This window comes from Palaemon carinicauda, chromosome 6 (genome assembly GCF_036898095.1).
Source record: "Palaemon carinicauda isolate YSFRI2023 chromosome 6, ASM3689809v2, whole genome shotgun sequence".
In the NCBI taxonomy this organism is placed as follows: Eukaryota; Metazoa; Arthropoda; class Malacostraca; order Decapoda; family Palaemonidae; genus Palaemon; species Palaemon carinicauda.
Genome location: NC_090730.1, coordinates 10,701,242 through 10,726,717, shown reverse-complemented (window position 1 = coordinate 10,726,717; position 25,476 = coordinate 10,701,242). Strand labels below are relative to the sequence as shown.

The 25,476-nt window shown below is 47.7% G+C and overlaps 1 long non-coding RNA gene across 1 annotated transcript in view; it reads left to right on the top strand.

Annotated features, from left to right (window-relative positions):
* The window catches only part of LOC137642422 (uncharacterized), a 37,005-nt gene extending 11,982 nt beyond the window's left edge, over positions 1-25,023 (top strand). The window contains exons 2-3 of the long non-coding RNA XR_011044781.1: positions 1,814-1,932; positions 20,390-25,023. This is a non-coding gene — a long non-coding RNA (uncharacterized lncRNA). The remainder of the gene's footprint in view (positions 1-1,813; positions 1,933-20,389) is intronic.
* The last annotated feature ends 453 nt before the right edge of the window (positions 25,024-25,476 follow it).

Below are 25,476 nucleotides of genomic sequence, written 5' to 3'. Positions count from 1 at the left end.
GTGGTTCTGGGAAGAAATTTGATGGTAACTGAAAATATTCTGTTAAGCCAATCTGGATTGATCTTGCCTCCCCAATGATTTGTCTAAAAGTTTTTATCAAGTAAAACTATGCCTATCACCTGTAGCCAAGTCCAGTCGACCAGCCTATCACCTGTAGCCAAGTCCAGTCTACCAACTAGTGGTTGGGTCAATGTGTTGGACTTTAATGATTGGGTTCAACTACGATAACCGACCCTCTAGGCAGGTTGACGCAGAGACATCAGTTGTGCGGCTTCTCTTAAAAGATTTAATTTTTTTCTCTATGTGACATTGAGATGGTAGGGAAGGGGAGCTCTGTATGATGGGACTCCTTCCACTACTACATAATATCTCAAAAGGCACTAATCTTTCGAGGGCAATAGCAGCCAAGCCCTATTGGGCAGCTTTACTATCTCACAAAAACCACATTAAAGATCATTGACATTTCCTTCCTCCAAAAGTTGTAGGAATTTGCTCCAAACGTTTGTGCCCCTTCTTAGTCTTCCCCAAGAAAGGTGTTGGGAGTAAGCAACTGGTGAGTAGCGCTGATGTGAGCAGTCCATGTCTCCTTTTGTCAGTAATGTTAGGTGATCTGCAATAGCATAGGAATATTCATTGGTCCAGTTTCTCTTCCCCTACCACCTCTTCAATGAAATCTATTTCACTCCTACCTCTCTTGTTCCATATGGTGGAATGATCTTGCATTCTCACGGTGGAAATCTCTGTATGTTCATTTGCCAGTCCTTTCCCATCTGCTTTTCAAGAAGTTGCCATGGTGATGGAGGAAAAATCCTTAGCCATCTCAGCTGAGCTCAGTACTGTTTCCAATAGTGCTCACTTGGAAATGATCTCATTCACAATCAAAGGACGGATTACCTAGGCTTGCTGATCAACTTTGATCTTCCTTAGGTGCTGTACCTGCAAATAAAAAAAACTGTCGGGGAAAATGTGATTACTCAATTTTTCCTCCCTCTACTGTCTTCAAACATATATCAGGAGGAGAATATATTGTGCTAAGTCTCGTGGGAGGCATAGCTCAAGAAGTATCTTGGGACTACTAGTGAGTCCTTTTCATTTCCTGGAGGGAGTGGTGATCTTACTAGCTGGCTGGTACTTCATTTTTGGTCAAAGGGATGGCAAGCCCATTACAACAGCTACTGCTATTGGTCAGGTTTTAGGTGAACAGTCCAAGTAGCAGTGCCATAGGCCAGGTGAGAGTAAGCTTATGCAAAGATCTTCATTGCTCCAGGTGTGGCAAGGGAGGAACACCTTGGCACCAAGAAAACCACTTTCTTCTCTAGGAGGAAGTATTTGAACTCCCACTAGCTGTTATCATCTGATCCAGTTGAGCAGATCGGGAGCTCAATATGATTGATACTACCTTTAGTTGCAGTTGAACAGTCCCACCTGGGACTAAGCTCCATGATGGATGTTTCTATATCTATGTGGCACTCTTAATGGTGGCAATGATAGGTGGAGGATACACAGCAGTGATTTATTTTTTTGTGCCAAAAGTCATTGAATTTGTAGGTACTGTATTTTATTATTAAGGATAGTGAGTAGATGATTCTTTTTAGGTATTGTTCATTAATATATATGTCATTATGTAAATTAAGACATTTTTCAAATTTAGACTTATAATATTCAATCCATTAATACCAGTGGGTTGGCAACATTGCCCTCTGAAAGATCCTTTTAGATGATTATAAAACCAAGAATGCCGTGCTCAGTTTGTCTGATTATACAAACTGGTGGGTGAATATTTTAATTTTAATTTTTTCTATTCTTTTTGCAGGTGCATATTGAGCAGTGAGCTATGGAAGACTAAAAATTGAAGGTTTAAAATTTTGCTGCACTTCATTGAAAGCATAGTATTTGAAAACCAGCTAGCTTGCAGTTACTGGAATTTTAAAGGTAAGGTTAATAAAAAGCATTGTTTGATAAATTTGAATGACCTTATTAGATCTAGGTCAAGTTGACTTTTAAATGACATTGGATCAGCCATTTTAGAAATTATGATGTCAGTTGGGTGCATTCGGACAAGTAAATTAATGGATTGGTTCTGAAGTGTGATTTGAATGATAATTTGATTCCTAATAGATTAAGGCAGAATTTACTTGATAGTTGGTTACACTAGTATTTTAAACACAAAACTTACCCGCTGGTTATATAAGAATGGCTATAGTCCCTGGATGCAAGCAGAAATTCAAGAACTCGTGGCAATCTTAGATATGCCAGGTGTACACTAGCGCCCTGGCGGTAGACCGGGCGAACTATTCCAACCAATTCAGACCTTCTCTGCCGCTCTCGCGAGCAACAAGTATTGGAATTCACTCGTGATTAACCTGGATTTTAGCAATATTTTGGTGATGTACTCCTATTATTCGGGTTCTGGCATTCTCTTGTTTGTTTGTTTGATCTGTGATCACGTGTTTATAACTTGAAAGGTAGGATTAGAAATTTTTTCAACCCATTTTAAAGCTAACGAAAGCATAGGCGCGATATGTAAATATCTCGCCCATTGATGACGTCACAGGCTTATGGTGTAAGCTAAAAGTCTGACTTGCCTTTTACAAAGAATGATAAATGAATACTTTCTCATGAAGTATTGAGTTATAAATTAAGTTATAATTCAAAGGATTTTGTTATTTTAAGAAAATTTTGGTCCCTAATAGGTTTTCTTTGGATAATCTTTGATCTGTTTTCAAAGAGTAATTAGCGTTCAGTTTATTTATGCTACGCAGTTTTCAGTCTATAGCTACGATATTACGATTTCTCTCTATATCGATTTTTATGAATTGTACATTCTTCTTATAAACTCAAGTATGTTCCGTAACTGAAATACAAACCACGCTATTTAAATGGGGTATTTACTTCGACATATAAGTTTTAACGAGGGTTTACTACCCCGCTGCTAGTTAGTGGGGAGTAGGGAGGGGTAGCTAGCTCCCCCCCCCCCCTCACACACACCAGTGAATGCTTCACTTTACTTTTGGCTCGGGAAGAGAACAGACCTGTCTGCGCTCTCCCTCGCTTTGACTGCCATAATTAATCTGTTTTTTGCTTTTTCTCTTTCTCAGTGTGTTTGAAGCTGGCCTCTACTGATAATGCGCACTTGCCCTGGACTTCCCGGCCGCCCTTATGGGACCTTTATGTCGGTGGTCGACACTGATCCCCACACCTTGTGTCCTCACTGTAGGGGCCGGCGGTGTGCTAGCGACAATTTATGTATTGAATGTAGGGAGTGGCCTACCTCCCAGTGGGAGAGGTTTGCCCGGCGCCGTGAGAAGAAGGCCAAAAGGGATCTTTCTCCTTCAGAGGCTTCTCTGAAGAGAAAATTCCAGGACTATTACTTCCGTTGCCCTTTCCTCCTCCGAAGCTCCCCTTCGAGCGGTCTCTTCCGAGAAGCCGGCGAGTGGTAGCGTAGGCTGCTGTGCTGTTGACCGATCCCGGGTTGGGGAGAGGTAGTTGCCTCCCATAGCGAGGCAGCTGCCCCTTCTCCCCCGGAGGAGGATTTTATGTCTAAGAATGATTTGTTTCAGCTTTGGGCTTCCTTGGGGCCGCAGGGTTCGCCCTCCAAGGAAGCCCTGTTTGACATGATCAAACTGGGTGCAGCCGTCAAACAATCGCCAACTACAGCGGAAATAGATCCTCTGTCTGTGGTTGACGTTGTTGTGACGGAGACATCCCGTGGGTCTAGCCAAACTCCCGTTCCTGTGGCTGAGGTAGGTGATGGCTTAGATTCTCCCTCCGAACATCCTTCGAGGGAGGATCGTGTCCCACGGTGTCTCCTGCCGGGGATATTCCCCTTACAGAGACTCTTCTTCGAAGGCTCATCGATGGTCAGCTTGCTGATCCCACGGCCTCTCGTGGGCATATAAGCGGAAGGCTCTTCCTCCCCTTCACCGTAGAGGCCTTCCTTCCCCTTACAAGGGGCTTAAGAGGCGCCTCTTCGGCTCATCGTCACCACAGTCCTCTGTGGAGGAGACGACTCGCCGTTCACCAGTACTGCCAGCTACCAACCTAGACCTCTCCGGGGATCGTTCGCGATCACCTTTGAATGATGGCCGTCCTTCGGGACATAGTGACCAGTCTCCCAGACCATCCACGTCTAATGTTCCTGAAGCGCATGACGTGCCACCTGATACTGCCGCTGCGCAGTCTCCGGGCCCTTCGGGGCTGAAGGGTCTTGAGCGCAAAACCGCACCTCTTGCCCTCAAGCGCCAGGTTCCTCCTGTGCATTCTCCTGTTGCTGACGCTGCTGTGCCTGCCGCTGTTCCTGACTTAGCGCCACGGCGCTCACCCTCACGCGTTCGCGCCACCGTTCCTGCTATGCGCCAGGGTCCCCCTGCGAGCCCACGCCCTTTGGCGCCCCGGCGCCCTCCAGCAGTTCCTGATATAGCGCGCCAGCGCTCACCTGCACATACGCGCCCACCAGTACCCCAGCGGCCACCTGCACTCACGCACCCACCAGCAGTTCCTGATATGGCACTCCAGCGCTCACCTACGCATACGCGCCCACCGGTGCCCCAGCGGCCAAGCGGCCAACTGCGCTCACGCGGCCACCGGCGCCCCGGAGGCCACCTGCGCTCACGCGCCCACCGGCGCCCCAGCGTTCACCAGTTCCTGCATTGTCGTGCGCAGTCCAGGAGGCCCCTCCGCTGGCACACAGGCACCCATAGGCTCCTCCGGACTCGTCGCGCCCGTCTGGGGAGACGCGCAATACGTGCCCACGCGCGGTTCCAGCTCCAGCGCTCACGCGTTCACCAACGCGCTACAACATCCCAGTGCGTTACTCAGGAGGCCCCCAAGTTAGCGCATGTGCACTCACGGCCGCCTCTGGGCTCTCCCTCCAGACCGCGCGAGCTTGCATATGCTGCAACCGCGCACGACGCCCCGGTTATGAGCCCTGTTCCTGCCACATGCCCCATTCCTGTCTTCAAGGCGCACAAGGTAACCCCCCCAGCGCACACCTGAGTGCTCTCATCCAACCGCGGGCCCAGCGCGGTTGCGTCAGCAACGCACCCCGGTGTGACCATATCCTGATGCGCGCCATGCACACACTCACGCGCCCAGAGGTGAGCATGCCGGTCCTATCAGACCAGCGCCAACCTCCGCGCCAACGCGCCATCCCGGCCGCTCATGACCCTGCTCCAGCGCTCACGCGCCCTTGCCTGATTCTTCCAGACACGTCTTCAAGCGCCCCCGTTATCTCGCGCGCTCTGGGGCCGCATCAGGTCGCTGCGCTCCCACGCGTTCGGCCGCCTCCCGTGCCGGCTCCTGCGCGCCACACGCCCTCGGCCGCCTCCCGTGCCGGCTCCTGCGCGCCACACGCCCTCGCTATCGCCTATGCGCTCTCGCGGCCACGTGCCTGCTCCAGCTGCTGTGCGCTCACGCGCCTGTTTTATCGCCAGTGCGCCATCGCTCCCTCGCTCCTGTATCCTCACCTGCGCGCCATCGTGACCTCGCGCCCGCCAGATTCCGGTATCGCGCGAGCCTTTCACGCGCGACCCTGACCAGGGCCTGGCACACGAGCGACCCTGACCAGGGCCTGGCACACGAGCGACCCTGACCAGGGCCTGGCACACGAGCGACCCTGACCAGGGCCTGGCACACGAGCCCTAGCCCTAGAGCGAGTGCCGTCAGGCGGACTGTTCTTCGTCTCGTTCCCCTCCCCGCAAGCGCAGAAAAGCGCGCTCGTCGGAGGAGGGGCGCTTCCCGGACAGGTCTAGGGACTCTTTCCTTTCAGCCCCACAGGCAAACCCTCGTTTGTCGACTCCACCTAGGGATCCCTCGATCCCCTTTCCTCCAGAGGGGGTGTCTGACAGCGCGACTGTCAGCCAGCAGCCCTTGTTCGGCACCCTAGTCAGAGCTCTTGTGCAGGCGATCAAGCCCGTCCTTTCCGCCCCGGAGGCCACCTGCGCTCACGCGCCCACCGGCGCCCCAGCGTTCACCAGTTCCTGCATTGTCGTGCGCAGTCCAGGAGGCCCCTCCGCTGGCACACAGGCACCCATAGGCTCCTCCGGACTCGTCGCGCCCGTCTGGGGAGACGCGCAATACGTGCCCACGCGCGGTTCCAGCTCCAGCGCTCACGCGTTCACCAACGCGCTACAACATCCCAGTGCGTTACTCAGGAGGCCCCCAAGTTAGCGCATGTGCACTCACGGCCGCCTCTGGGCTCTCCCTCCAGACCGCGCGAGCTTGCATATGCTGCAACCGCGCACGACGCCCCGGTTATGAGCCCTGTTCCTGCCACATGCCCCATTCCTGTCTTCAAGGCGCACAAGGTAACCCCCCCAGCGCACACCTGAGTGCTCTCATCCAACCGCGGGCCCAGCGCGGTTGCGTCAGCAACGCACCCCGGTGTGACCATATCCTGATGCGCGCCATGCACACACTCACGCGCCCAGAGGTGAGCATGCCGGTCCTATCAGACCAGCGCCAACCTCCGCGCCAACGCGCCATCCCGGCCGCTCATGACCCTGCTCCAGCGCTCACGCGCCCTTGCCTGATTCTTCCAGACACGTCTTCAAGCGCCCCCGTTATCTCGCGCGCTCTGGGGCCGCATCAGGTCGCTGCGCTCCCACGCGTTCGGCCGCCTCCCGTGCCGGCTCCTGCGCGCCACACGCCCTCGGCCGCCTCCCGTGCCGGCTCCTGCGCGCCACACGCCCTCGCTATCGCCTATGCGCTCTCGCGGCCACGTGCCTGCTCCAGCTGCTGTGCGCTCACGCGCCTGTTTTATCGCCAGTGCGCCATCGCTCCCTCGCTCCTGTATCCTCACCTGCGCGCCATCGTGACCTCGCGCCCGCCAGATTCCGGTATCGCGCGAGCCTTTCACGCGCGACCCTGACCAGGGCCTGGCACACGAGCGACCCTGACCAGGGCCTGGCACACGAGCGACCCTGACCAGGGCCTGGCACACGAGCCCTAGCCCTAGAGCGAGTGCCGTCAGGCGGACTGTTCTTCGTCTCGTTCCCCTCCCCGCAAGCGCAGAAAAGCGCGCTCGTCGGAGGAGGGGCGCTTCCCGGACAGGTCTAGGGACTCTTTCCTTTCAGCCCCACAGGCAAACCCTCGTTTGTCGACTCCACCTAGGGATCCCTCGATCCCCTTTCCTCCAGAGGGGGTGTCTGACAGCGCGACTGTCAGCCAGCAGCCCTTGTTCGGCACCCTAGTCAGAGCTCTTGTGCAGGCGATCAAGCCCGTCCTTTCTGACTCGGGTCACAAACCAGCGGCGGCTTCATCTCCCCTGAAGAGGAAGAGAGGAGTCTCTCCCGAGGAAACTCCTCCGAGGCCTATACTGTCTCCTTGCAGATCCTTTTGCAAGGCTCCTTCTCCCCCCCAGACCTTCTCTCCCTCCCCTGCAGATGAGGACTACCCTTCCTCAGGAGAGTCGGATGAGCCTGACCATTCCCCCATCCCACCAATGGGGGAAGCTCCGCCTCTCCCTGAGAAGTCATCTCGTCCAGGGGTGGAGAAGAGCCTGCCCCCTTCGCTGCTCGAGTCCTGTATCCCGCCAGGAGGGAGCCTAAGGACTCTTAAGACGATTCCCAAATCGTCAGCGAGGATCAGGCAGGAACCATCTAGAGCCGTCGAGGATGTCCACGTGTACCCCCAGGAAGATCCACTGGGGACGGGAGACTTCGCTGCCTGTCCTTCGGGAGGAGAGCACCAGGAGTCAGAACACGCTTTCTGGCTAGTCCTGACCCTCGTGAGGAACCTCAATGGGATCCCAGACCCTGAGATTCCCCATCGCGAAGCTAAAGACACGGTCCTGGACTGCGTCTATGGCACCCAGGAACCCTCTAGGGCCAGTGCAGCTTTGCCCTGATTTCAGGGGATGAAGAGTGCCAGGGACAAGGTCGAGGGCCAGCTCTCTGAGCTTGCTTCCCCCAGCAGATTGAGTGCCGGTAACGAGCTCCTCCCTCCTCCTCAAGTCCATCAGAGGAGGTACTTCGAGATCCTTGAGGAGTCTTGTCCGAGTCTTCCGTTACACCACTCTATGGAAGAACTCACAGGGGGAGTCCCTCTTGAGACTCTCCAACTGGCACGTATCCTTCTCAGCCACTGAGATCCTAAGCCAGGAGAAGGTCACCAAGTGTGCCATGCAGGCAACTTCGTGGCTCGACATCTAGCTGGGGTATCTGGGCATCCTGGTGCGGTCCGAGGAACTCTCCAAGGAAAGCGCTGGAGACTTTCCTACTCTCGGGCACACAGACCATTGAGTTTCTGGCCCACCAAGTCTTGAGCTTGTGGGCCAATACGATCCTCAAGCGTCGTGACGCTGTGGCCAAGAGGTTCCATCAGAAGGTCTCCAGTGCAGAGGTTAGCAGGCTCAGACACACTTCCGTCCTCGGTAAGAGCCTGTTTGAGCCTAAGGACGTGGAGCTGACTGCTGAGAGGGAGAAAATCCAACCAGGACTCCCTCATCCACAGGGCCCTGACATCAAGGCCCCACAGACCTCCAGCGGTTCAGCAGCCCCGTCCAGCTAAGGATACAAAGACAATGACCACAGCGAAGCCCAAGGTGTCTAAGCCCTTTCCTGCCAAGAGCAGAAGGAGCAAAAAGTCCTCTAGGGGAGGCAAAAACCCTAGAGGTACCAGCCGAGGCTGGAAACGCTAGGGTTGGCAATCCCCCTGCATGTCCACCAGTGGGGGGATGCCTACAGAGTTGCGCGACAAGCTGGCAGCAACTCGGGGCAGATGCCTGGACAATCTCTGTGATCACTCTAGGTTATCGCGGCCCGTTCACAGCCTCTCTACCTCCTTTGACAGCGAATCCAGTGTCGTTGAACTCTTTTGCCATGGGATCAGCAAAAGGGCAGGCCCTTCGGGCAGAAGTCCTGACCATGTTGAAGACTGACGCGCTCCAGGAGGTTGTAGACAGGTCCCCAGGCTTCTACAGTCGACACTTTCTTGTGAGAAAGGCGTCTGGAGTCTGGAGACCAGTCATCGACCTCTCGACCCTGAACGGGTTTGTCAAGCAGACCCCGTTCAGCATGGAGACGGCGGACATGGTCAGACTTGCGGTGAGACCACTAGACTTCATGTGTTTCGGTCTCTCCACAGCCCCTCAAGTGTTCACCAGAGTATTCACCATCATCTCTTCGTGGGCCCACAGGATCGGCATCCGTCTCCTTCGTTATCTGGACGACAGGCTGATACTAGCGGACTCGGAGGCAACCCTTCTTCGCCACCGAGACAAACTCCTCGAAGTTTGCCAGGATATAGGGATCGTGGTAAATCTCATGAAGTCCTCCCTGCAGCCCTCTCAGAAACTGGTGTATCTAGGCATGGTCATAGACACCAATCTCCACAAAGCCTTCCCATCAGACGAAAGGATAGCAAGGCTGAGGAAGGTCCCGAGACCTTTCCTCAATCGAGAAGAACTCCCAACCCAATCGTGGCTTCCTCTCCTCGGCCACCTCTCCTCCCTGACCCGTCTCGTTCCCAACAGTCGCCTCAGGATGAAATCCCTCCAGTGGCGACTCAAGTCCCGGTGGAGTCAAGGCCACAACTCTCCGGACAGCTTGATCCCTATGGGACCTGCGGAACGGGCGGACCTCCGGTGGTGGGTGGCAGACGAGAATCTACGAAAGGGAGTGGATATTCTCGTCCCTCCCCCAGATTTGATGCTGTTCTCGGACTCATCAAACAAAGGGTGGGGGGGCCCACGTTCTGAGCCACAGGACCTCAGGCTTGTGGTCAGAATCAGAAAAGTACCTTCACTTAAACCTGTTAGAAATGAAGGCCGTGTTCCTGGCACTTCAGAAGTTCCACCAAGTCCTGGCGGGCCACTCTGTGGTGGTGATGAGCGACAACACCACGGTTGTGGCTTATATCAACAAGCAGGGAGGTACCTTTTGGGAACAGCTATCCCATCTTGCAGTAGAGATCCGGAGATGGTCCAAAGTCCACTCTATTTCATTAGTGGCTCACTTCATTCCGGCCAAAAGGAATGTGCTCGCTGACAGTCTGAGCAAGGCGACGCAAATAGTGAGTACCGAGTGGTCTTTGGATCCTCAGATAGCCAACAAAGTCCTGACTTTGTGGAGTTCCCCGATGGTGGATCTGTTCGCTACGGCACTGAACACCAAGCTCCAGCTGTACTGCTCCCCAGTCCCGTACCCCAAGGCGCTCTGGCAGGAGGCCTTCCAACAACGGTGGGACAACGTCGATGTTTACGCCTTTCCCCCGTTCTGTCTGATGAGGAGGTACTCAACAAGACCAGAACATCGGTCAATCTCTCAATGACCTTGATAGCTCCGCTATGGCATCATACAGAGTGGTTCCCGGACCTTCTGCAACTCCTCATGGAGATTCCGAGGGAGCTCCCTCCACGTCACGAGCTACTCAAACAACCACACTCCAACATCTACCACAAAGCCGTGGCTTCGCTTCGACTTCACGCCTGGAGACTATCCAGCATCTCCTCACAGAGAGAGGACTTTCGCAACAAGTTGCGAATAGGATGTCTGGCCACCTGCACAAGTCATCCGCAGGAGTCTACCAGGCGAACTGGCGAGTTTTCTGTGGTTGGTGTCGTGGAAGGGGTATCTCTCCCCTCGATGCCACTTTACCAGCAATAGCGGAGTTCCTCATTTATCTGCGGGAGGAAATGCGCCTTTCAGTCTCGGCAGTGAAAGGCTATCGCTCAGCCCTGAGTCTTGCCTTCAGGCTTAAAGGAATGGACATTTCTTCCTCGCTGGAATTTTCCCTTCCCATACGGAGTTATGAACTTCCCTGCCCTCAGTCGGAAGTGAGACGACCTCCATGGAACGTGGTTTGAGTTCTCAGGTCTTTTAAGAGACCTCCCTACGAACCATTATGCCAGGCTTCTGATCGCCACCTTACCTGGAAGACAGTTTTCCTGCTAGCTTTGGCCTCGGCCAAGCGAGTCGGTGAGCTTCATGGTCTCTCGTACGACGTCGCCCATTCAAGGGGAAGGGGGGAGGTAACGTTCAGCTTCGTCCCTGAGTTTGTTGCTAAGACTCAGAACCCAGGAATGCCTGACCCAAGGTTCGACTCCTTCCGGGTTTCGAGTCTCCATTCTGTAACAGATGACCCAGACCATCTTCTACTGTGCCCAGTCAGGAGTCTGAGGTTGTATCTTAAAAGAACAGTTGCAGTTCGTTCCCAGGTGCGAGCGTTGTTCGTGAGCACCGGGGAGATGAAGAGGAGGGTCACCAGAAATACCATCTCGGCCTGGATTCGCAAGGTAATACATCTGGCCTTGAATCCTGACCCTCCTCCATCACGTCGCCCTAGAGCGCATGACGTCAGGAGCGTGGCTACGTCCCTGGCATTCAAGAAGAACTTTTCAGTGACGCAGGTCCTACAACCTGGGGTGTGGAAGCGTCAGACCACCTTCACGGCCCACTACCTGCAAGACGTGACACACAGGAGGCTCAATACGTTTTCTATCAGCCCTGTGGTGGCTGCGAAACAGCTGGTCTAACCTCAAGCTCCATATTGGACAAGTAGCAGAAGGTTGAGGGCATTGTTACCCGGTTTCAGTCTGCGTGAATGAAAAGATCTGCCCTGCCCTTATTCTTTTCTTCATCCTCTCCTCCCTTGGAAAAAGCAGCATCCTGGGTTCCTTGCACAGCTGACCTCGAACCTCTGCAGGTAAGCCATTCTCCCTTGTGTTCCTAGTATTAAGATGTAATACTGTCATGTCCCCATACCCTGACGAGGTGGTATTGGGAGAGTCCTAGCCTAGATATCCATCTGAAGAACTCCAGGTCAACTTCCTAGGACGAGTCACTTCTCACCTTCACACACAGCTTACGTAGGCCGCAGCAGTTTCACAGCTGTCAGCGAGGAGCAGGGACCCCTTACCCCTTGAGTTCCTACACACTCGGGTTTGGGGTCCCCGGGCAAGCCAAAGCCAGTACGGCAGGGTATTTACCATCCTTCCTAAGGGTTAAGTCACCCCATGTAAATAGCGTAGTTTGTATTTCAGTTACGGAACAAATGACAAATTCGTAGATAATTTGTATTTTTCCTAACTATACAAACCTTAGCTATTTATACATATGTGCCCGCCAGCCCTGTCCCCCAAGATAAGTCCTACCTCTAAGTAAAGTGAAGCATTCACCGGTGTGTGTGTGTGTGAGGGGGGATTGCGGTAGTAAACCCTCGTTAAAACTTTTAAGGCTCGTCATTCAGCTACGCCGAAGTAATTACCCCATGTAAATAGCTAAGGTTTGTATAGTTAGGAAAAATACAAATTATCTACTAATTTGTCATTTTTAAGTTGTACTAGATAAAAGGAACATATTATTTTGCAATTAATTGGTCCTTTCAGTATTTTTCCTTAGTCAAAGATTAAAGGAAGTTATTGTTCAGTTAATGTATATAAGACGTAGTATTCTTGACAATCGATGTAGCTCACGATTCTGTGTATCATTGTTTACTTGTTGGTTTTTGGAATACTAAAATTGTTCGTATAATAATTGTAGATGTTCCAACTGTTACGGGTGATAATTTGCCTTTTATTGGAACCCCTTAATATGAGGGGTTGTTTTTATTTATAGATATGTTCTTTTCTTATATCTATTAAGATATTTTATATTTAATATTTTGTTGCCTTTATATGGGATTCAGTGACTTTTGCATTCCCATTCAAACCATTGACACAATAGTAAGTCTCTCTCTACGGGGGTCATTTTGAGAGAATTTATACTTTGGTTTTTAAACTATTGTGAAAATATCATTTTTACCAAAGAGTAAAACACAAATTTTTAGTGCTAAATTAGTTCAGTGAATTTTATTCAATTCAGTGGAGGGTGCTTCTGTTCGGACCTGTTGTTATCCTAGCCTTAAACCTCTTTCAAGCTCCCGGACTCAGGGGAGAAGTTAAGTCGAGCGGCGAAAGTAATCGAGAGGCATATCATGGAGTTTACCGTCTTGTAAGACCCAAACAGAAATCCCCTCGAGTGTTTTCAGTCGATCCCCAGAACGCTCACCCTTGCTATAGGTAAAGCGAGGTAAAAGTGTTTTCTAACATTAAGCGAGGACGTGCATCAGGCGCGAAGCTGAAAACAAAATTAGAATAATTCATCGTGTGTTACGATTCATGCAGCGGGGTCGTGGTGCCGCCGCTTCCACCAGAAGGGTGTTCGTCTCCCGAAAGTGGGGAGTGCTATGGAATCGACGAAGAAGGCAGATTCGTGTTTGAAACTGCTGCACGCGTGTTGCCTAAGATTGATCCTAATTGGTCTTAGCTGTTAGACATGAAACAGCAACTATCTTCGTTTATGCGATCTTATCAGCCTGCTGTTGACAGTGTGGTTGGATGTCACGATTCCGGTTTTGACGTGGTGGCGCGCAGGCGACCTGCCTATTCCGGTGATAACTCGTTGTCGCACAGGCAGCCTACCAGCCGCAATGTTTAATGGCGGGAGAAGGTGGATACATCACTTCGAGTACCTGGTTCTCTACGTCAACCGACCACTCATAGCGCCGAGAGTCGGTCTATCCAGGCGCGCCGATGATCGCCAGGCAGCAGAGCATGCCACCAAGTGGCATGACAGACAGCAGCGTCAGTCAGACATGGTAGCGGGGCGGAGTGGCACCGTCAGCGTCAGTCAGGCGCGGTAGTGGAGCGGAGCGGCAGCGTCAGCGTCAGTCAGATGCTACGCTACCCATGAAAATAGACTTTGATGTCTACATGACCATGAACGTCTAGCGTTGGAACATTGTTGCGCCAGGCGCTATATTAAGAAATAAATCTTAACTAAAAAGATATTATGTTCTCGGACCAAGGCCTGCTGGGCTAATTCTTGGTTGGGAGGGCTAGAATTAAAACCTCTAAGCATTGAGGTCAGAATTCAGAATCCTAAGGAGTTGACCCCTAGGAATCAAGACTTCTCTACCTAAGATAGAGACTTGTGGGAGGAAGGGAGTGACTTTCAGAAACTCATGAGTTTTTTCTGAAGAGTTTCCCTTTTATTTTATACCTGCTGCTCCTCGTTCCGACTTCAGAGTTTTTCGCTAGGTGCGTCGAAGGTGTCTGTTTATTTTATTATTATTACTAGCCAGGCTACAGCCCTAGTATAGAAAGCAAGATGCTTTAACCCAAAGGGCTCCAATAGGGTAAGATGGCTCAGTGAGGATATAAGAAAATAAATAAATTAACATTAAATCGTTCTCAGAATAGTAACAGTGCAGAGACAGTGCTGATAGGTCAGTGCAATAACGCACCCTCAATGCAGCATAACGAACCTAACTGTAGAGGTTGGTGCAGCAGCACCTGCAGCTGCAACAGCAGGAAGTGCATTAAAGCCTTTATGACAATAGGGTATAAGAGTATATCTCCCACAACGGGCAGATCTTTTATGATTTAATGTAATATAGTTAAAAACGTAATTGTTCAGTGGCTCGTAAACAGGGCACAGTGTAATGGAGGATGTGTTCGTTCGTGTCCGTCTTGCTCCTAGCCCGACACCTCTTCCTTACTTCCCAACCCCTGGGAGAAGGAATGTCAGAAGGCTAAGGTATATCCCGGACCTTGTGCGCTAAACGTATGCTCCACCGAGCGATCCTGTCGATGGATTCCAAGACGTTCGCTCTTCGCTTTGGAATGACAAAGTAAAGGTGTTTTCTTCACCTTCGATTGACGAACTATGACATCACAACCATGTGACTTAATCTCTTAAGCAGAGCGAAATTTTAATGTCTTGAAGCGATCAGTTCATCATCGCTATGGCATCGCAGATCTTGTGACATTTTTCTGCGTAAATGGACGCAGTTCCCTGATGAGGATGGTGTTTTACTTTTTCCTTCGTGTTTCAAACAGGACAACCTCCTCAGTTCCTTTGCTCCCTAATGAGGTAAGGATTACGTGTCTCTCGAAAACCTCAGAAGAAGATGCAGAGGTTAGGCCCTTCTTTTCTTCGGTTGAGAGTAGAAGGAAAAGGGGAAAAGTGTTAAAGAAGCTAAAAGAAAACATCCAGATAGCAGCAACCTAAAACACAATGCCGATGGCTTCGGCCGCTCTGTTCGTTATCCTGCGCTTCATGTAGCAGCTCATGAGCTGCCCATGTTACGGGGTAGCACTCGTTGTCAACCTGTAACTTGATCAACTTGTTGTTGGGAAACATAGACTGTTGCCAGGAGGTTCGCCTCCAGGGGTTAGAGAACCTCCCCTTACGAGGGAGGGATAACCTTCCTCGGAATTGGGCTGCGTGAGAGAACCACCCCCTTCTGAGGGAGAGCCTCCCCACCTCATCCATTCAGTAACCTTCCCTCCTTCGTGAAGAGTTGCGGACAGCTTGACGAGTTTTACCTCTCCTATCTCATCCCTGAAGACTGAGCTTTCTCCCCTTGAGCTGGGGAAAAGCAAGTGTAAGGCTTGTTCCTCCTTCGAAGGGAACTTCTCCCTCGTTCATGAGAGAGATTGTGCCTACGTTTTTTCCATAAAACTAGGAGAAAACTTGTCTTAGGCGATGTCCTCCTTCGGGAGGACTTCTCTCTCGTTCACGAGAGAGAGAGACTATTACGCCTACAATTTTACCATAGAACTGGGAGAAAACATGTCTTAGGCCATGTCCTCCTTCGGGAGAACTTCTCTCTCGTTCGCGAGAGAGAGATTATTACGCCTATGCTTTTTTCCCAAAAACTGGAAGAAAGATTGTCTTAGGCGATGTCCTCCTTCGGGAGGATTTCTCCCTCATTCGCGAGAGAGAAATTATTACGCCTACACTTTTTCCCATAGAGCGGAGAGAAAACTTGCCTTAGGCGATATCCTCTTTCGGGAGGACTTCTCCCTTGTACGCGAGAGACAGTTTATTACGCCTACGCTTTTCCCCACAGAGCAGGGAGAAAGCTTGTTTTAGGCGATCTCCTTCAGGAGAACCTTCCTCCCATTCACGAGACAAAACTTGTAGGAGTTTGCTGATCCATGCTCCTCCCCTTACGTTTTTGGTTCTCCTCCAGGGGCATAGCGAGAGCCTTCGGGAGAACAAACCTACCCTGCGGAGGAGTGTTCTTCATCCCTGGCGTTCTCCTCCTCATGCTGTAAGGAGACGTCTTTTTGAACCTACTGGTTCTCCTCACGTTGACCCCTCGGGGTCTCGTGACGATCATCCTTTCGGCGTGCGTGATCGGGAGCCTTTGAACTCTCGTCATGTTGCTCCTACAGGTTCTCATGACCTTAGGAGTCCTTCGGGCCTGTCGCGCTGGACTTTCAATTTCACACGACTTGGAACCTTCGAGTTTCAGTTACACGGAGTCTTCGGGCTCTCGTAACAATTAGCACAGTGTGTCCGCGCACGCACGCAATTAGAGCTATGCGAGCGACCATCGTCATCAAGAGTTTTACTCTTATGACAGAGAGTCTTCCGACTCTTGTCAACAGTCTTCGCCATTACCTCCAGACACTCCAACTTCTACCGTTCTTCCCCTTTCGATAAGAAAGATGTGAGGGGTAAGACATAAGGTATGACTGCTACTTGCGTCTCCACTTTACCTGTAATAACACGCGAGGAATTAGCGCAGCCTGAAGATTCCTCGGAAGAGCTGCCGTTGAAGGACTTAGAATCCTCCTATTTAAGGACTCTTAAGAACTATGTGTAATATCTCATGCCTCGGCGATTTGCATCTGTCTCCTCAACCTCTTGTCGCTCTAGCCTTAGACAGGCTATGTTGTCCACCCCAAACCCTAGGACCAGAATTGATCTTCTAGCTGTGGCCTGATTGGTAACATCTCTGACTGGTGTTTGACAATCGGGAGTTCGAGTCCCGCTCAGACTTGTTATTGCCATTAGTGTCTGACACCTTACCATCATTGTGAGCTAAGGTTGGGGTGTTTGGGGGAGCCTATAGGTCTATCAGCTGAGTCATAAGCAGCCACTGCCTGGGGAGCCTATAGGTCTATCAGCTGAGTCATAAGCAGCCACTGCCTAGCCCTCCCGTCCTAGCTGGGATGGAGAGGAGGCTTGGTCGTTGACCATATGAAACATGGTCAGTATCTAGGGCATTGTCCTAGCTGCTAGTGCTATGTCACTGTCCCTTGTCTCTGCCATTCATGAGCGACCTTTAAACCTTTAAACCTGGTCTGTTCGCCCTGCTGGCCGTCTGAGGAGGTATCGCAGGTTGTTGCAGGAGAAATGGGTTCCCTGAAGTCTCAGGAATCCAATAAATTCCCGTTTAAGAGACACAAACCCTTTACGAGATCGGGAACGTCGACCCTTCACCTCTGATCTTGGATCCCCTCACGGTGTGGCTCACATCGGGCTAATCCTCGAAGAGACACTACTCTTCCAGGCTCTTTTCAGTCACAGAATCCCCGACAATGGAAGCGGCTTCAATGTCCCTTCCGGAGGCTCCTTCTTAGCTTGACATGTGGTCTGGTACAGTCAGCTACCTCGCGACCCACGAGGACTTGTCAAACCAAGACTCCATGCAGTCGCTACGGGAAGTCCTAACTGCTGGGGCCAAGATAATGGACATGTTAACTGCTACAACAGCGACCATGTGGAACAATTGGGTTCTCAAAAGGAAGGAATCAGTAGTTCCCAGACTTCTTTTTGCACCTCAGTGAGGAAAAGCTCCTCTCAGTTTCGGGGATTAAGGGCTATCGCTCAGCCTTGAGCCTCGTCTGTAGACTGAGAAGGGGTTGACATCTCTGCCTCAGAAGACATCACCTTGGTTGATTCGGAGTTTTGAGTGATCTTGCCCCCCCCCCCCTTGAGGTTAGACCATCACCCATGAGCCTTTAAGGGCCTCAGGCTACTTTCTGAACCTTAAGACAGTCTTCCTCGTACCTCTGTACTCGGCTAAAAGGGTCAGTGAGCTCCATGGTCTGTCTTACGTCGTCACACATTCTAAGGTATGGGGAGGGGAACTGTTTCACAACTTCATACCGGGCTTGGTGGCTAGACTCGCAATCCCTCATCTACCGATGAGAGATTTCGAGAATTTCAGTTTTCCAGCCTCAATAAGGTAACACAGGATACAGACCAGTCGTTACTATGCCCAGTCAGGGCGCTAAAGAATTACCTGAAATGCACCAGACCTTTCAGACCACGTCTCCGTCATCTCTTCCTTAGTACCAACAAGGTAAAGAAGAGAACCTCTCGCAACACCATCCCTTTCTGGCTCGAGAAAGTTATTGCGAGGTCTTTTCACGGAGAGCTAGAGGCAGCACAACCCAGAGCCCTTCAAGTTAGGGGAGTGGCTACCTCACTGGCATTTAAGAGAAATTTCTCAGTCTTCCTAGTCTTAAGTGCTGGGGTCTGGAAACACCAATCTACATTCACCACTCCCTATTTGAGCGATGTGACACATAGGTCTCTAGACACCCTTTCTATAGGGCCTATTGTGAGAGGTCAACGGGTGCTGTAGCTACCTTACGCCCTTTCAGGGGACAGTAACCATTGGCTGAGGATACTGGGCTACACTAGTTATAAAGAAGGACATCCATCTATCATCTTCGTCTCCTTCTCCCTCCCATCTGGGGATCCTAGTCTGTATCCAGTTTCAGCTGGACTCGCCAATGGAAATAAGGTATGATAGTCATCTGATTCCTCTCAGAGGGAATAAGTTATACTCGTGATCACGAGGTTTCCCCTTTTCAAGGTCGGGGGAAAGGGGTGCAAGTCGAATGTTTCTGACCCACTTCATCCTGAAACATTTGTTTCCACGAATCTACAAACCTTCAGTCGTGCTGAGATTATGGGGATCTACAAAGTAAGAAGATTTACGAAAGATTGTTGCTTCAAAATAGTCTAGTCTGAGGACTATGTTCCCTAGGAATAGGGAACTCCTTGGCCACCCTGACCTCGAAGACTGAGTCTCCTATAGTAAAGAATGAGGATTTGTACCAAGTGTAGGTACAAATGACAAACTTCTAACAGAGTTTATTTTTCCTACCATACAAACCCGAATTCTTTACACAAATCTTCCCTCCATCACCGCCTCCTAGAATAGTCCTAGCTAGAATCCGGTTGAAGGTAAACAGCAGCTACTGACCGGCGGTGGCCCCACCGCTAACAGGTGGGTTAGCTACCTGCCCGCTCGTTAACGACTTTGTTAAGGTTTTTCTGCCGTATTTTCCAGCTCGCGCTGGAATATCTCCCATAGTAAAGAATTCGGGTTTGTATGTTAGGAAAAATAAAAACTCTGTTATAACTTTGTCATATTGCGTCCTTTTGTATATCTTATCTGTCCTTTTCTAATATCTGTAAGGTTCTCCCCCAGTTTCACTTTGTTGTTTAATGGCTTCACAGGGCCTAGGACTGGACTATATAGTCCAAATTCATAAATTTCAATCCATGAGGAGCAGCAAGATTAAAAGGAAAATATGAAATGACAATTTTCAAGCCGGTGCATTATAGTGGCTACACTTTGCAAAGACAATAAAGAGCATAGAAAGGCACAGTGCAAGGACTTGTTACCTAGAAATTGAAGGGGAAGTTATGTGCAAGTTTTGATGCAAATCAGTATTGCTGGGAATTAAACTTCACTAAATTTTATGATCTTTTAGAGATAATATAACTATTTATATTCGTGGAGAAATTTATGACTAAAACTAAACATAACTAGCAACTACATGTAATTTGGGAATATTGTTACTCTTAAAATGTGGTATTGCTATTCTTTGCGTGAACCACGAACACTCAACCATGGCAGTAAGGCTTATAAGCAGGTGATGTTCTGACTTCTGACATCATTTCAACTCCCCATCATTTTCTGGTATCAGTGGTTACCCATCATGCAATGCCCTGCCTTGTGGATGCAATATTAATGTGTGTTCCCACATGAATATATGGTTAGTGTATTCATGTAGGTATGTATAAATTCATATAAAAAATAGGTTTTTTTGACACTAACATTTTCATGTTTAGAATATTGCATAGTATTCGAGAGTATGGTGCTGTGCAAATTAATGATTGTAGTGTTTTTACTTTCTTAAATAAAATGAAAAATATTTTGAGTAATGTTCGGGGTTGTCCTTGTATCCTCTGGGCTGTAAGATAGAATATTTTAATGAATTATGGTTTATTGAGTATCTCTGGAAGAAAATGTAAGGTTTTCTCGAAGAATTGGGAATTATGGTCTATGGATTACCTGAGGCCTGTCATTAGGTTATCTTTGTAAAGTATTTCCATGTTGGATTTCAGAGGTAATATGTTTCCACTTTACAAGATATAATTTGTTGTAATATTTGCATTTTAAATGTCAAAGACATCAATTTTGTAATTATTTCCCCTCTTTTATACTTAATGCATTAGAATATTTTATATTTATAGTTTATCATGGAGAATATTTTACTAAAATATAGTCTTCATGTTGGAGTACTTAGTAAAATATTTGAAAACGACTGATAAATCTTCTGTACAATTAACATTTTTTATTTATTTTCCAGACTAATCATCAAAAGAGAAGGAAAAACATAAAACCTGCAAAATGCACTAACAATGAAGATTAGCAGCGAATAACCTGTGATTTCCTGTAGAAAAAAAAAATCCATAAAATTTCCAAGGAAGTCAATGGGATGTTCATTTTATTAATATTTGATTACGAAATAAGCACCAAGATTTCGGAAGAAGAACCAAATAGTCTCAACTGATGTGACCAGTCTGTCATTACCACTTTTCTGCAGTATTAGAAGACATTTACCAGAAATAATACAGCACTACAAATATCTGGATAATATGCTTAATTAACCTGATTTTTAGGAGTTAGATGTTGCATGGTCATTCATTTTATATCCAATAGATTCAATAGTAATCAGTAACTGAAGATTATTAAAACAAATAGTAACGTTCCATTAAATAAGTTATATAAATGTTTGCACAGCCATATTACCTTATTAATTCTAGTGTATCAACGTATCTTTATCAAGAAGCCGTAATTTTAATCATTAAAGCTATTGAGTTTTACTCAGTCTGGTAACAAGTATTTTGTTTGCTCTTTTTATTCAAAGTTAGTGCATATAAAGCTAATTATACTTTCTAATTCTTTCCATAAAAAAATGCACGTCTTCCTATTTTCTCTTAGTAAATCTCATGTTAAATAGTTCTTTATATTGTGTATTATTGTATTTTTTTTTCTTCTGAAAATTGAGGAAATTGACTAAAGACCAACATATATAGAAGAGGGAGGACTTCTTCCCAAGAAATTTGCTGCTTGTGTTCTGAATTCTCATTAGCTAATGGTTAAATTAAATGTCAATTTTCTCTTGACCTCCTAACATAACATGTATATTTTAGAATTGTGTAAAGTACTGCAAACAAGTGTGACTAAAGGGAAATTAACATTAATAATTTCTTTAGCAACTGCTTCAAATTAATTCTACAATCTGTACACGTCCATCCATCCATATACCAAGGCACTTCCCCCAATTTTGGGGGGTAGCCGACACCAACAATGAAACAAAACAAAAAGGGGACCTCTACTCTCAATGTTCCTTCAGCCTAATCAGGGACTCAACCGAGTTTAGCTGGTACTGCTAGGGTGCCACAGCCCAACCTCCCACATTTCCACCACAGATGAAGCTTCATAATGCTGAATCCCCTACTGCTGCTACCTCCGCAGTCATCTAAGGCACCGGAGGAAGCAGCAGGGCCTACTGGAACTGCGTCACAATCACTCGCCATTCATTCCTATTTCTAGCACGCTCTCTTGCCTCTCTCACATCTATCCTCCTATCACCCAGAGCTTTCTTCACACCATCCATCCACCCAAACCTTGGCCTTCCTCTTGTACTTCTCCCATCAAATCTTGCATTCATCACCTTCTTTAGCAGACAACCATTTTCCATTCTCTCAACATGGCCAAACCACCTCAACACATTCATATCCACTCTAGCCGCTAATTCATTTCTTACACCCGTTCTCTCCCTCACCACTTCGTTCCTAACCCTATCTACTCGAGATACACCAGTCATACTCCTTAGACACTTCATCTCAAACACATTCAATTTCTGTCTCTCCATCACTTTCATTCCCCACAACTCCGATCCATACATCACAGTTGGTACAATCACTTTCTCATGTAGAACTCTCTTTACATTCATGCCCAACCCTCTATTTTTTACTACTCCCTTAACTGCCCCCAACACTTTGCAACCTTCATGCACACTCTGCTTCCACTCCACCATTTGCTGCAACAATAGACCCCAAGTACTTAAACTGATCCACCTCCTTAAGTAACTCTCCATTCAACATGACATTCAACCTTGCACCACCTTCCCTTCTCGTACATCTCATAACCTTACTCTTACCCACATCAACTCTCAACTTCCTTCTCTCACACACCCTTCCAAATTCTGTCACTAGTCTGTCAAGCTTCTCTTCTGTGTCTGCAATCAGTACAGTATCATCTGCAAACAACAACTTATTTACCTACCATTCATGGTCATTCTCGTCTACCAGTTTTAATCCTCGTCCAAGCACTCGAGCATTCACCTCTCTCACCACTCCATCAACATACAAGTTAAACAACCACGGCGACATCACACATCCCTGTCTCAGCCCCACTCTCACCGGAAACCAATCACTCATCATTTCCTATTCTAACACATGCTTTACTACCTTTGTAGAAACTTTTCACTGCTTGCAACAACCTTCCACCAACTCCATATAACCTCATCACATTCCACATTGCTTCCCTATCAACTCTATCATATGCTTTCTCCAGATCCATAAACGCAACATACACCTCCTTACCTTTTGCTAAATATTTCTGGCATATCTGCCTTACTGTAAAAATCTGATTCATACAACCCCTACCTCTTCTAAAACCACCCTGTACTTCCAAGATTGCATTCTCTGTTTTATCCTTAATCCTATTAATCAATACTCTACCATACACTTTTCCAACTATACTCAACAAACTAATACCTCTTGAATTACAACACTCATGCACATCTCCCTTACCCTTATATAGTGGTACAATACATGCACAAACCCAATCTACTGGTACCATTGACAACACAAAACACACATTAAACAATCTCACCAACCATTCAAGTACAGTCACACCCCCTTCCTTCAATCTCTCAGCTTTCACACCATCCATACCAGATGCTTTTCCTACTCTCGTTTCATCTAGTGCTCTCCTCACTTCATCTATTGTAATCTCTCTCTCATTTTCATCTCCCATCACTGGCACCTCAACACCTGGAACAGCAATTATATCTGCCTCCCTATTATCCTCAACATTCAGCAAACTTTCAAAATATTTTGCCCACCTTTTCCTTGCCTCCTCTCCTTTTAACAACCTTCCATTTCCATCTTTCCCTGTCTCTTCAATTCTTGCTCCAGCCTTCCTTACTCTCTTCACTTCTTTCCAAAACTACTACTTATTCTCTTCATATGACTGACCCAATCCCTGACCCCACCTCAGGTCAGCTGCCCTCTTTGCCTCACGTACCTTGCGCTTTTCTTCCACATTTTTCTCTCTCTATTTTTCATACTTCTCTATACTATTACTCTGCAGCCATTCTTCAAAAGCCCTCTTTTTCTCTTCCACTTTACCTTCACTCCTTCATTCCACCATTCACTGCCCTTCCTCACGCTGCCTCCAACAACCTTCTTGCCACATACATCACTTGCAATCCCAACAAAATTTTCTTTTACTAACTTCCACTCCTCCTCTAAATTACCAGTTTCTCTTACTCTCACCTCGTCATATGCCATTTTCAACCTTTCCTGATATTTACTTTTTACACCCTGTTTTATTAGCTCTTTAATCCTCACTACCTCCCTTTTACATCCACCTACGCTATTCCCCCACTCTTTTGCTACAACTAATTTTCCTTCCACCAAAAAATGATCAGACATACCGTTAGCCATACCCCTAAACACGTGCACGTCTTTCAATCTTCCAAACATTCTTTTAGTTATCAACACATAATCCATTAATGCCCTTTCTACTACTCTTCCATTTGCCACTCTTACCCATGTATACTTATTTTTATCTTTCTTTTTAAAGAAGCTAGCACTTATTACCATCTCTTGTTCAACACACGTCTACCAGTCTCTCACCACTCTCATTTTCACCTGGTACGCCATACTTCCCAATGACACCTTCTACCTCTCCAGCGCCCACTCTAGCATTTAAGTCACCCATAACAACTACATAATTCCTTCTACCCAGTCCTTCTACACACCTAGTTAATTCATTCCAGAACTCATTCCGCTCTTCTTCACTTTTCTCACTACCTGGCCCATACGCACTGACAAACGCCCAACATTCCCTACCCAACCTAACCCTTACCTACATTAACCTAGATGATATCTCCTTCCATTCCACTACTTTACCTGTCATCCATTTACTCAGCAATAACGCCACACCCTCTCTCGCTCTTCCCCTTTCAATCCCAGACACACTACCAGAGATTTCACCAAACATCACTTCACCTTTTCCTTTCATCTTTGTCTCACACAAGGCCAATACATCCATCCTTCTACTTCTAAACATACTTCCAATCTCACATCTTTTACTCTCTATATTACTACATCCACGCACATTTAAACACCCCAAAACTAGAGTGCGGGGAGCAGTCACTCTCCCCCCAGCTCCATCTCCTTGTCGATGTCTCGCAGGAATTTTATACAGGAGAGGGGGTTCCCAGCCCCCTCGTCCCGTCCCTTTTAGTCGCCTCTTACGACACGCAGGGATAACGTTGGCGCTATTCTAATTTTTATATGCCCCCCGCGGCCACAATATATTAATTGCATGTGAATATAACCTACAACTATTTATTCAAACTGAATATGATTTAATCTTTGTCTATGTATAGCCTACTTTTTCATCTGTCTTCCAAGAATGCCATCTAATTATTAGCTAATGTCATTGAATTTATTGATGCACAACGTAGAATCTAGGCTTATGTTCTCTTGAAAGTTAGGGGCAGATTTGCTTGTAGCTATTGTCAGTGATGTTTAGTTAATTTTTATTGGGGTAGGATAAAAAGACTAACAATTTTCTGGAAGTCAACACATGGTTTTATAAATACATTGGAGAGGTTTAAAAAAAAAAAGGAAAGGGGGGGGGGGGGAAGGCTAGTTAATGATTGTGGCTTGCTTCGAAATAATTGTTCAGAGTTCCTTCCATCTTGCAATACCGATATTCTTCTTAACTGTCATATTTATGTAGTGGTATTATAAATACATTAGAGAAGAAAAAAGGGTTAATTGCTAATTTTGGCTTATGTTTCCAAATAATTGTTAATTTCCTTCCATCTTACAGAAGGGATTTTCTGCTTAACTAAATTTCATGTAGTGGTATTATAAATACATAAGAGAAGTAAATAAGAAAAGCGCTAATAAATGATTTTGGCTTAGGTTTCAAAATAGTCATATTTACTTCCATCTTGCAATAATGACAAATATTCTGCCCAACTGCAAATTTTATGTAAAGCTCTATATTATTTTTTAATATATTTCAGTCAGAGGGAGAACCAAGTATGCTTTGTTAAAAATTCGCCTATTGTTTATTAAATAA